The following is a 12,444-nucleotide window of genomic DNA, read 5'->3' on the forward strand; positions in this document are numbered from 1 at the left end:
AGTAAGTTTGCTGTTGTTACCAAACTGGGAAGTGCTGATGATTCTCTTGAGGGACAAGGTGACTTGCAGAGGGATCTAGATAGGTTGAAGCATTGGGCTATGACTATTGGTGTGGAATATAAGAAGCCAAAATGCTGGATTCTGCACCTAGAATGGAGTAATGCTGGGTACAAGTATAAATTAGGAGCGAAATGGCTGGAGAACAGCCCTGCAGAAAGGGATCTGGGGGTGCTGGCTGACAGCAGGCTCAATATGAGTCACCATAAATCACATCCTGGAGTGCATCAAACACAGCACAAACAGCCGGTCAAAAAGGGGGATTATCCCACTGTATTCATCATTGGTGCAGCCTCACCCTAAGTACTGTGTGCAGTTTTGGGTTCCACAGTTTGAGAAGGATGCTGAGGTATGTAAATGGATCCAGAGAAGGGCAAGCAAACTGACAAAAGGCTGGAAGGCATGTCCTATGAGGAGCAGTTAAAGACTTTGGGGTTGGCTAGTTTGGAGAAGTGGCTGAGGGGTAACCTCATTGCTCTCTACAGCTTCCTGAGGAGGGGAAGTGGAGAAGGAGGTGCTAATCGATTCTGCCTGGTATCCAGTGACTGGACACATGGGACGGCTCAAAGTTGTGTCAGAGGAGGTTCATACTGGATATATGGAAGCATTTCTTTACCGAGGGGGTGGCCAAACACTGGAACAAGTTTCCTAGAGAGGTGGTTGATGCCCCAAGCCTGTCAGTGCTTAAGAGGCATTTGGAAAATGTCCTTAATAACATGTTTTAACCTTTGATCATCTCTGAATTGGCCAGGTAGTTGGACAAGGTGACTGTTGTAGGTACCTTCTAACTGGAATTAAACTATTCTGTTCTATTATACATGACCCCATGGAGATGTGCAAGATGCCATAAATGCTCTGCTTGGAGGCATGAGAATATTTTTTCCAGGAAATAGACCTGAAAGTTCCGTTCTGTTCTCTGCTGCTGTTGATGGCCAGCTTGACTACAGTCAGAAGCAGACCAATGAAAAAGTCTCTTAGATTTGCAAGGTCTCAGATAAGAATTGTATAAACAAAAATGTATAAACAAAAGTAGCAGAATCTGGAAGAGCCAGAGGGATCTGATATACTCAGCATGTATGTGAAACAAGATTCCCCTTGTGGCCTAGAAATCATATGTGCAGATGACCTCTTCAGGTGCATGTGTGCCTGTAATTTTGTGAAAACCCCTCCAGTTTCTCTGATTTTATTAGTATTACCACCAGTTTTCAGCAATGCCTGTGTGGAATACATAAAGTATATGGAACAGTGGTACTTAATGACGATTTTTAATTTCTGAGTTGGAAGTGAAAAACTTAGATGTTATTTACATGAAGGTAACCTGAGGAATTCCTGGGACAAATTTCAAAAGTTGAACACTAGAAAATAGGAAAGGACTGTTCTTCCCTGGAGTTTGATGTACCACACTCTTATAACAGACTTCAACGTAAAACTCTTGGATGCATACCAAATTGCCTATGGCCATATCAGAGCTTTTGGAAGCAGGAGAGGGCAGTATGGGCCAACATATTTCAGGCTAGGTTGCCTTTACTGCATGTAGTTCTCTGCAGGACCTGAGGGCTGTGACCTGACTGCTACAGTAAAACAGGCTCTTCCTCTTCAGTCAGTAATGAAGGCCTCCTTCAAACTACTGTTCTGAGGATTTACAGAATTTTTACTCTAGATTTTGGATTGCCTTGGCTAATGCTTTCGTGTCCCGTCCTTAAGTTTAGTCCACCTGGCTGAAAGAGAAGGATGAGTGACAGAAAACTAGATACTGAAAGTGGTGTGTTGGTACCACAAACAGGTGGTACCTTGGGCAAAACACAGAGGCAGGGATCTGCCTTGTCACCTGTTTACAGATGTTATATCAGAGGTCTAAACATAAAAGTTAGGAGAAACTTAAAATGGGAAGGAAGATTCTGGGAAAAAAAATGGATGCAGGTGTCTACCATCTAAGTAGTATATGAAAGGAAGGTGATTGAGTAAGACTTTGTGTCTAATATAGGGGGAGAACAATGTAATTTCATGTTGTCATAGTTCTGTCGTTCCAAACTGAATTTTGTGACCTAATCCTAAAGCTAAAATGATTAGGTTGGTCTGAGTGGTTTATTCATTCAATATGTTTTCTGTCTTAGCTTTCTGCTCTCTAATTTTTGCTGACTGTTTACCATGACAAAGATAAAAACTGGCAAAGCTGGAAATTGTCTATTAACTTAATTTATGTAGTACTGTAAAATTTTCCTATAGATGCCTAGATTTCCACCTTCACAAAAAAACATAGCAGTGCTATTGGCAAGAGGCTTTGCATTTTTTTTACATTATGTGAAAAATATTCCCCTCTCTAAGTATTGGAGGGCTTAATAGCAAAAGTGTTGCCAAATGCTACTGGAGAAGGAAGTAGAGCAAATATAATTTTCCACAAGGGTAATGAGACCTGATTAACAATGTTGCAAAGCTGTCACTAGCAAGCCAAAAAAAAAAAAAAAATATTCTAGAGAAATTGATTTAGTGCCTGTGTTCCTACCTGCTGTTGACTGGGTTAGACTATGGTCTTCTCATTGACTTCTGTGCCATAATTTAATTTCAGAGGTTCATTCTTTCTGGATAGCACCATCCTTGGAGCAACAGGCAAATATATTATCGGCTGTTGATGATCACTAATGATGAATCACACTAATATATCATTATCTCTGTCACACAGGTGGCTTTGCAGATTAATTTCATCAGAGCAACGACCTGTGATGATGATGCATTACTCAAAGAATAATGTCGATAAGAATGGGTCTTACATCATTTTACATTCAAATGTTATTTAATTTTTCTAAAGCTTAATTAATATACCTTCAAATAATATAACTGACTGACCAGAACCACTGTGTTCCTGTTAAAACTGAACAACCGTGTAATACACTGGGGCTAAACGACATAGTTTAGATGAAAAATGGTCTCAAACCATGGAGAAGCTATAACTATGAAAGTAGAGAAAGCAAGGTTTCTTACAAGTATTGTGTCATTGAAGAAGAAGTCTTGGAACAATGCAAAAGCTGTTTAAAAATATTCACTAAAACTTGATTTTCATTAACTGAAAATACAAAGGAAGGCAAAACCCTTTAATGTATGTATATAAAAACTACAGTAGAATAGAGTATTTACAATTAAAATTTCCTTTAGATTTTGTAACTCAAAAAACTGTGATTGCTTGAGGAAATTTCAGAAAGTAGAGAAAACTACTTGTTTTATGCTTCCTATATATCTTATGAAAGATTGGTAATTCAAACTTTGGAGAAATATATTATTTTATGTTTTCATTTTCTATTAGCTTCTTTTTCCATGCATCTATCCTTTGATCTTCATCAAGAGGGACTCATTAACTTTCATCTCCCCAGTAAAAATACATCTTTTCCACACAGGTGTTAGTTTTTCTGAACTCCATTATCACAGTACAAAGCATCCATGATACTTCCACATCATAAATGTTGTGTGTAGTTATGGTCACCCTCTCTTCAAAGAGAAAAAATAGGAAAAGAATGGCAAAAGAACGTCAGCTTTATAACTTCTGTATGGGGAGAAACCTGAGAGGCTGGGATTTGGACATCTAGAAAGAAAGGAATGTTTTAAAAGCTGCACCAGAAACAAAATTGTCTACTACTTTTCCCCAAAGAAGAAAAGACATGCACTAAAATTCTCAAACATTATGTTTAAAACAAAGAGAAAGAAGTATACTTTTCCTTATGGCACAGTTAAGTCATGGAACTGAACACCACAGGATGCTGTGGAGGCCCAACGCATAAATATGTTCAGAAAAGACTTAAACAATTTGAAATTGAATTCAGCTTTTGGTCCAGGAAGTCTCTAATCCACTATTTTTTTTGGAAAATAAGAAAAAATTATTCTATCCATACTTCTGCCTTTAAGTATCTGCTACGTTACTGTTCAATAGAGGTTACTGGACTTTTGGTCAGACTTCATAGTGACATTCTTAAACAGCACAAGATTTCTAAGTGCCTTTGCCATATACTGGCACTTCTGGAATCAGGCAAAAAGTGCCTGGGAGCAAGTCCAACAAAAATTAGATTCTGTTTTACGTAGTCCCATTAATAAATATCAGGACATAAACTGTCAGGAGTTGATCGCAGCTTTTGTCTGTGTTTTGTCATTAGTTCTACATTATTTCGTTGGCATGATTTCTGTGGTACATTGTGGTATGCTTGCTGTAGTAACCACTTAGATTGCTTTTAGGAACAGCCAAGAACTGAATTCAATGTGATGTCAGCTATTGAAAATAGATTGAATAATTGGCTTTAGACTGAGAAAGTAGGAACACTGTATGTGGGTTAATGATTTCTCTGTAACAAAAAGGCCTTTGTGAGGAATTATCCTTTTAGGGAAAGAACTATCTGTATTGTTTAAAAAATCATTAAATATGTGTAAATGCAACAGAATTCAGAGATGATATATAAAATTTTATTTTCTCTAAAATCTTCATACAGAAGGAAGAAGTTCTACTACAGTAAAAGAAAATTACTGACAAAATGATATCATGGGATTCCTTTCCTCATCTTTCAGTGGCAGAAGATTCAACTTAGTTCTCAAACAAGAAGCTGCCTTTTCTGCTACTGCCAGTTCTCATGTTCTGATACAGTATGTGAGAGACAGTTTGTCAGAGTTGCTAGTACAACCCCATGTTCAGATTACAATCTCAGTGGCATGAATTCAGCTATTCTCATTGTTCCAGTGTCTTTCCTGAAGTGTCTGTTTGGTTCTAAAACAAGTTAAGGTCACTCCCTCCCCTCTTCCCCATTCCTTATTAAACTCAGCGTCTAGGCTGAGTTACATGAGTTTACAAATGAATACATGGAAGAAACAGCTCTTTGAAAGGAAGGTGTTATTTACAGTCACTTTTCCAGGGAGAATCAAGCTGAAAGAAAGAAATACTGCAAAAGGAGCTGCATTGTTGGGGTGCTAAAAATTCAAAGGTTTGGTTTTGTGCTTCTGTCCCTGCTCCCCAAACAATTTCATGCAGTCATTCTGTTATCTTCCACTGATATTTACAAGAATATGTTAGTGGGTGAAATTTTCTGTATACAAATCGCATTATCTTTCAGTAGCGGTAATATGTAATCATTCTCTGCTATGGTGTTATTCCAATACCGCTTTAGGTTTATTAATTCCAATATTAAGGAAGAAGATCATGGCTCTATCTCAGAGAAGACATTTGTTTCCAAATGTAATATCTGTGAGAGAATGAATTAGGGAACAAAATACCTATGATATTTAAATGTCCAAATTGGTCTTTCTGTAAAAGTTCCAGTCCTTTGGCAGTCAGAGTTTGAAATAGCTCGTATATAATCCAGAAGTCATTTAGAAGCCCTAATATATGGTAATTGATGTCAGTTATAATAATATCTAACAGGAGAAAACCTGAATTGTTAACACTAATAGTAAAAATTTTAAAAATCTTATTTTTTTTTAGTCTCATCTGACAAATAATTGAAGGAAAAGAAATAGAATTCACATGTGATGCATAGAAGTGCACTAATAATGAAGCTGTAGCAGCAGAAAAAGAAACACGTCGCTGGCCTCATCTCACCTGTAACTCCTGAAGTTTAACTTAATTGTGCCCAATTAGTCTAACCTAATTACATGTGTTTCTTATGCAATGAGTGACAACTATTCATTCCAGGAACCACTATTGTTGCCTTAAGACAAGTAGTATAATTGATTCTTTGAAGGCTGGAATGTCTGTTAATATGGAAAGAACTAGGCTACTGGTCTAGACACATAAACTAGTTTTTTCATGGCTAAAATTAGGTAAAACAGACCATGCTGCTGGGGTGGTAATCTCTTCCACACTGTTGATATCTAACTCTAGGGGTCTAAAGGCAGGTGTCTATTTAGGAGCTAAATGTCAAAACCAAGGAGATCCTGTCAATACAGGAAATACAACTGAGAGAGGACATCTGACTAAACATAGAAGTCTCTTTTTAGAGTGAACCTACTAGCTCTTCAGAATTCCAGTAGGTTCATTGATCAGAGGCTTCCTTTCAAGCCCCCAAATGGCAGCTTAGAGGTCTAGGTTACATGCAAATATCTGTACATAAACATCTGTTTTAAGATGTATGCAATCTGATTCAAATTTTACTAATGGGGCTGATTCAGTTGCTGAAATGCAGGCATCTACTGCCGTTGGAGGCATTACAAGAGACATGTGGAGACATCCACATAGGTCTATCATATATATACAGAGTAGGACCTAAAGAAGCTCTGCACTTCTGGAGCAACAGCTGAATGTTAAGTGAGAATGGCAGATCATTTCATCTCAAAAGAAACAGTAAAAATGATGAGAAAGATGACACTATTATAACTTGTTTCTGATTTTTCAATATGAGATATCTTAGAGACACACATCTGTTTTCATGGTGTCTAACTAAAGCGTGCTAACTTAGACTGTAAACTGCAGACTGACGTTTAACATCTGAAAAATGGGAAACTGAACAATTTTAGTCATGTATTTACCTTCCTTATTCAAGTACTCTTTCCTGCTGACTGTGCATTCTGAGTGAAAAATATAAATACAAATTGAACTACATGAAAATGAAATTCAGTTATTGCTGGAGATTTGATAGTCTAAAAAAAGTAAAAAATTCTGATATCAAATTAAGCCTTGCTAAATCTTCAGAACAGCTTTCCAAACATTTTCAGCTGGAATGCATTGCTATAATTATAGGTCAGAAAAAGTCTTCTTGACTGGACATCAGTAACCAGCTCTAGCATATGATTTCAGCTAAACTAAATAAAATAAAAAGGGATATTGTAGATAAATTTGGAGTAATCTCAAGGAGCATTACCCGGGAGATAAAAACACGTGTGCTAAAAAACTTAACATGTACTGCACATATATCAAAGTTCCTCTTGTCAGGGAACTGACATTTTTGAAATAAAAGCAAAATTAACTTCTTTGTCCCTTTCTCCCCTTCATTTTGTAGAATATTTTGTATTTTTATCACTAAAAACTGTGTAATATTAGAAAAAGCCTTCATGCTCCAAAGTAAATTCTATTGAGACTCAGCAGACACTTCTTGGGTGGCTCCTTTCCATCCAGTAGAATATTGTTAAAGATTTTCTAATGAAATCTAACATCATGTTTGACACAGGTAACAAACAATGGTTGAAAATATATTTGTAAGAGTTACAACCACAGTAATCCTCAAAGTCAATAAAAGGCACAAAATAAGGTTAGGCATTTACCTGCTTGCTTTATCAGGAAGATCAAAATCTATTTAAACTTATTTCCAAGGCAGATGGTTCTCCTTGCTGAAAGACTTGAGAGGTTACAGAGAAGAAAACAGTCAGGGACTCTCAGTGAATTTGATCAAGAAGTGCTCTGTCTACCTTTCATAACTGATAACACATTAGAACCATCATTGATGGTCCTATACTCTCTTCTGACTTCCTTGCACCTTAGCTCCAAACTATTCTGTATTCTTTTTGAGTTACGAAGGGTTTCCATAGAATTAACACAGTCAGAATGAAAGTGGATTTTTTTTGCAAGCTGTAATAAAGGTCTAAAAGACACTTTTTCTATGGCTTGCATTTGATACTCCGTGTTCCCAAATAAAAATCTCAGAACTATTCTAAGCAATATTTATAAATGGTAAGTTAACCCTTTTTTTGTTGGGGATTGCAAAGGAGGCATCTCTTCAAAAGTATCTAGAATCATAGAATTATTTATGTTGGAAAAGACCTTTAAGATCATCCGGTCCAACTGTTAATCTAGCTTTGCCAAGTCCAGATCTAATATAGAAAACAGTTTCATTCTGAATTTTTTAACATGTCACTGTCGTATCTGAGCATCGTAACTAATGCACAGTCTCCTTCATTTTTAAAAATACTGAAAGGAATGAAATTGTGTGTGGTAGGAGGTCATCAGCAGAATCCTGCCAAATTTTAGACATCCACAGTACAGACACTATATCTGAACAAGAGGTCTAGGAATTCCCTTAAAGGCCGAGACACTTGCATTGCAGAGTAAATTTCATCCTAACATACTCTTGAAAACTGATTAAAAAAAAATAAACCCAAAATGTTATCCCCTTTTCTTTAGTTGAATGCCTAGTGGGATGCTAACATGCCTCAGTTTTAGTGTGCTGGTATAGTTTGTGCACAGTACTTTCCCACCCCACACAAGGCACATTGTTTCAGTTTTTGGTTTATTTTTTGAAAATGGAAATTCTTCTAGCTATGACCAACTCTGAATACAGTATTCACATTTTGGTGTGGTTCTGATTATAGAATGTAGCTCTGAATAGACTTCTGGCCTAATTAAATGGTGGGAATAGAAGTCCTTGAGGAACATCCTACCACAGAAGTCTCCATAGAGTTAAAGTGACTAAATTAAACAACATTCTCATTAAAACGTAATGAGAAGGATTGTCTCATTTGTGGATGTAAAACATAGTAACTGTTTCTGTAACTTGAAACAAATAATCCTTTAACATATAGATGTGGCTCATTGAAGGGGGATAATTATTTAGTGTAGCTCAACATGAAATATTTGTCAGCTGGTGAATTTTGCTTATGCTAGAGCTAGGCTCTCTGGGATCCTACTGTAACTGTGACAATGTTGATTTTTTTTTCCTAATATTGATTAAAAAGATGATTAAAGATATTTTCAGCAAAGGGAAATAAAAGAGAACAGACATTAGATTCTTCATAAATCAAGATTAATCATGCAATGCATTTCAATTAAAAATACTACAATTTTTCAGAGTTTTAAGCTTCACTGTGCAGTATGGGTGTACATGGGTTCTTTAGGGGTCTTTTTTGTTTCTTTTTGAATTAACTGAGTATGGGGCACTGTGCTTCTGAATGTATTTCTAATGTGGTTGCATTTTTTTTTCTCAGTGCTTACTAAATTGATCAATGGAAATTCCACATAATTATATATTAATTTTCCTGTCTGATTATTTGTTTTAATGGCAAAACATTATTCAGATAGAGTTAGAAGTAGTAGGTGTACCGAAATGACTGTGGTCTTATATTTTTGGAGATACCTGACACTTAGCTTTTATAGCTGCTATGACTGCATCAGTAATGTACACAGGAATAATTGTTAACTGTCAAGAACACAATGTATTTATAATCATGTTCCATCAATGACATGTGTTTTACATTGTTAAATCATTTTGGCTGAAAAACAGAGGCTAAGAATAGAATATAAAAAGCCTGTTCTTTCAGTTTCTTTGCATTATTCATAAATGCACTTGTCAGCACTTAGAGTGTGATCAAAACATAAATGATGTATGAATATTTTGTGTTCAAACTGCATGTAGGATGTTCCTAAGTTACACAATACATTGCATTGTCTTTTTTGTAGTGAGTATAAAATTTTAACTATGTGTGTCATAAGTTCTGTAAAAGCAAGCCTGTCTACTGTTTCCTTTTTGTTCTCTGATTCAAAATGATGAGTTGAAATTAAAGAAAAAAACTGCGAAAAACCTTGCAAAAAATCAATAAGCTTTTTTTATCGTTTCCCATTACATCTTATTCACACTCACCATCCTGTTCTATGGTATAACTTGATACCATTTTCAAATTGACTTCCTTAAGCACTGTTTTGAGTGTTTCAGAGATAAATAACATCATGAATAAATACAAAAATGTCATGACAGCTTTTTTTTTTGTGCAGTGAGGAAAAGGATTGTGAAACAGGACTTCTGGATTCTAACACCTCTGAGTCTCTATGTATTGAAAGCTGAAGAAAAAAGAAATCTAGATTCTGGAGAAACTGTGAAGTAGCAATGATAAAAAAATTTAACATACCTTAATTCTACAAAAAGAAAAAGAAGAAAAAATGGGATGCAATGATTTATGATTGAAAATGTGGGAAGATAAGTTGAAAGTATTTTTTATTGTCCCCTTTGATGGACAGATTACAGAAAAATATTCCTCCTATAAGAAAGCCTCCAGGCTTCCTTATTATCTGCTGAGTTTTCAGCAGCAACATGTAACTAATACCTGGCTTTCAGTATTTTATGTAATTTTGTCTGGGGACACTAGAGTGCAATAAAATTAAATGTAACTAGGAAACTTTGAAAGACTTTCAACTTTAACTGAAGCTATAACAGAATGCTTTTCCTTGGAAGAAATTTGCCCCTATACATAAATTCAACAATGCACAAATTTTGCTGAATATTTTGCTGCATTGAGTTATGAAAATTAATTGGAATACTGGCCTTTTGATAGCTTATTGTGCTGGAATAAATATCACGCTTTTCTGTACCTTTACCAGGCAAAAAATTGAATCTGTTTCCAGCTGTGAAGTTTCATAACTTGTAATGTCCACGTCCAAAATATGTTAAAATTAAAATGTCAATTAAATGTACCTTTGTTTCTTTTTCTTCCTTACATTAAAGCTTTTTGGGAAAACACGTGTTAATAAGCTTTTGTTGAGAAATGTACTTTATTTTGCAGGATATATAGTAAAATTTAAATCAGTTCCCTATTCCAAGCAACTGGACCGTCCTGCAATCTAATATTCAAAGTGTAAATTAACATCTTCCCCAAATCACATCTTTTTGATAGTAATCAGAAAAATACACATATGTATATGAAATCTATACTTGGCTTTGTTAGAAAGTTATTTTTTTAGTATTATTTTTTCCTTCTTATTTTAGCCCACATGGGACTAGATACTGTACAAACACAGAACTGAAGGATGTCTTATTATCTTACAAGTTCTTCATCAAAATCCAAGATTAATTTTATCACTTGGTTTCACATAGAAAGTGATAATGTGATTCACATAGAAATTTGAGGGACTGTATGTGGTATCATCAAACCAGGACCCTGTTTTACAGCAAATCAGGGAAAAATAAGGAGATATTTTTCAGAGGTATTTGGGGAGCACTCTCAAATATGAGAGAACGTTTCTTAAAAAAGTTAATAGTAAGCAATTGAAACTGATCAGTTAGAGACTGGAGTCAAGGAAGTAACAGTGAATAACAGCAAATCATAGCAAGACAGCAAGACATCGAGAGGCTAAGCACCTTGATTTAAGCATGGAGAAATACAGGGAACAGGGAGTTTCAAAGGATTCAGTGATACAACCAAGGATATAGACTATGGATAAAGTTTTTGCATAGTGTTCTGATTTGTGAATAGTGAACAGGGCCAGAAAAAACAGATGTTCTATTAGTCAATAATTAATACAATATTCTGTTAAAATGTTTTGTTTGCAGAAATAGTCTTACCTAGAGAAAATATCTCTCGAATCGAGACCTCTTACTTTCATAGAGAGATAGAATCATAGACTTGTTTGGGTTGGAAGGGGTTTTTGAAGATCATCTAGTCCAGGGGTCCTCCAACTACAGCCTGTGGGCCTGATATGACCCCCCAGGGTCCTCAATCTGGCCTCCAGTATTTACAGACCCCCCCCATGCACACACACACACCCCCCCCAGGGGTTGGGGGGGGAAACCAAGCAGCTGCAGATGACTGCCTGCCACTTCATCCGTGCGCCGGTCCCCTTTAAAAGTTTAAAAAGTTTGAGGACCCCTGATCTAGTCCAATCCCTCTGCCATGGAGTTGAGCTTTCAATTTAAAACCATTGCCCATTGTCTTGTCCCTACAGGCCTTGGCATAAAGTCTCTCACCATCTTTCTTTATATGTTGAAAGGCTGCAATAAGGTCTCCCCAGTGGCTTCTTATTTCCGGGTTGAACAACCCTCATTCTCTCACACTTTCTTCATAGAAGAGATGTTCCAGTCCTCATTTTTGTGCCCCTCATCTGGATCTGCTCTAACAGGTCCATATCTTGCCTGTGCTGGAAACCCAGAGCTGCAGGCAGTACTCCAGATGGGGTCTCATGAGAGTGGACTAGAGTGGAAGAATCATCTCCCTTGACCTGCTGACCATACTTTTTTTTTTTTTTCTTCTAAATGCAGTTCAGAATACAGGTGGCTTTCTGGGCTGCAAGGACACATTGCCAGCTCATGTTTAATTTTTCATCCAGCAGTATCCCCGAGTACTTCTCCACAAGGCTGCTCTCAATCCATTCATCCTCCAGTCTGTATTGATGCTGGGGATTGCAGCTACCCAGGTGCAGGACCTTGCACATGGCCAAATTTAATGAGATTCACATGGGCTTACTCCTCAAGCCTGTCAAGGTCCCTCTGGACAGCATCCCTTTCCTCTAGTAAATCAACTGCACTACTTACTTTGGTGTCATCTGCAAATCTGGGTGAGTGCACTTCAATCCCATTGTCTATGGACTGATGAAGATACTGTATTGTCTTAGTACAGACCCTTGAAGGACACCACTCATTACTGATTTCCATTTGCACATTGAACAATTGACTGTAAGTCATTGGATGCAGCCATCCAGCCATCTAACAGTCCATCTGTCAA

Source organism: Falco punctatus (assembly GCF_963210335.1).
Source record: "Falco punctatus genome assembly, chromosome: 2".
In the NCBI taxonomy this organism is placed as follows: domain Eukaryota; kingdom Metazoa; phylum Chordata; class Aves; order Falconiformes; family Falconidae; genus Falco; species Falco punctatus.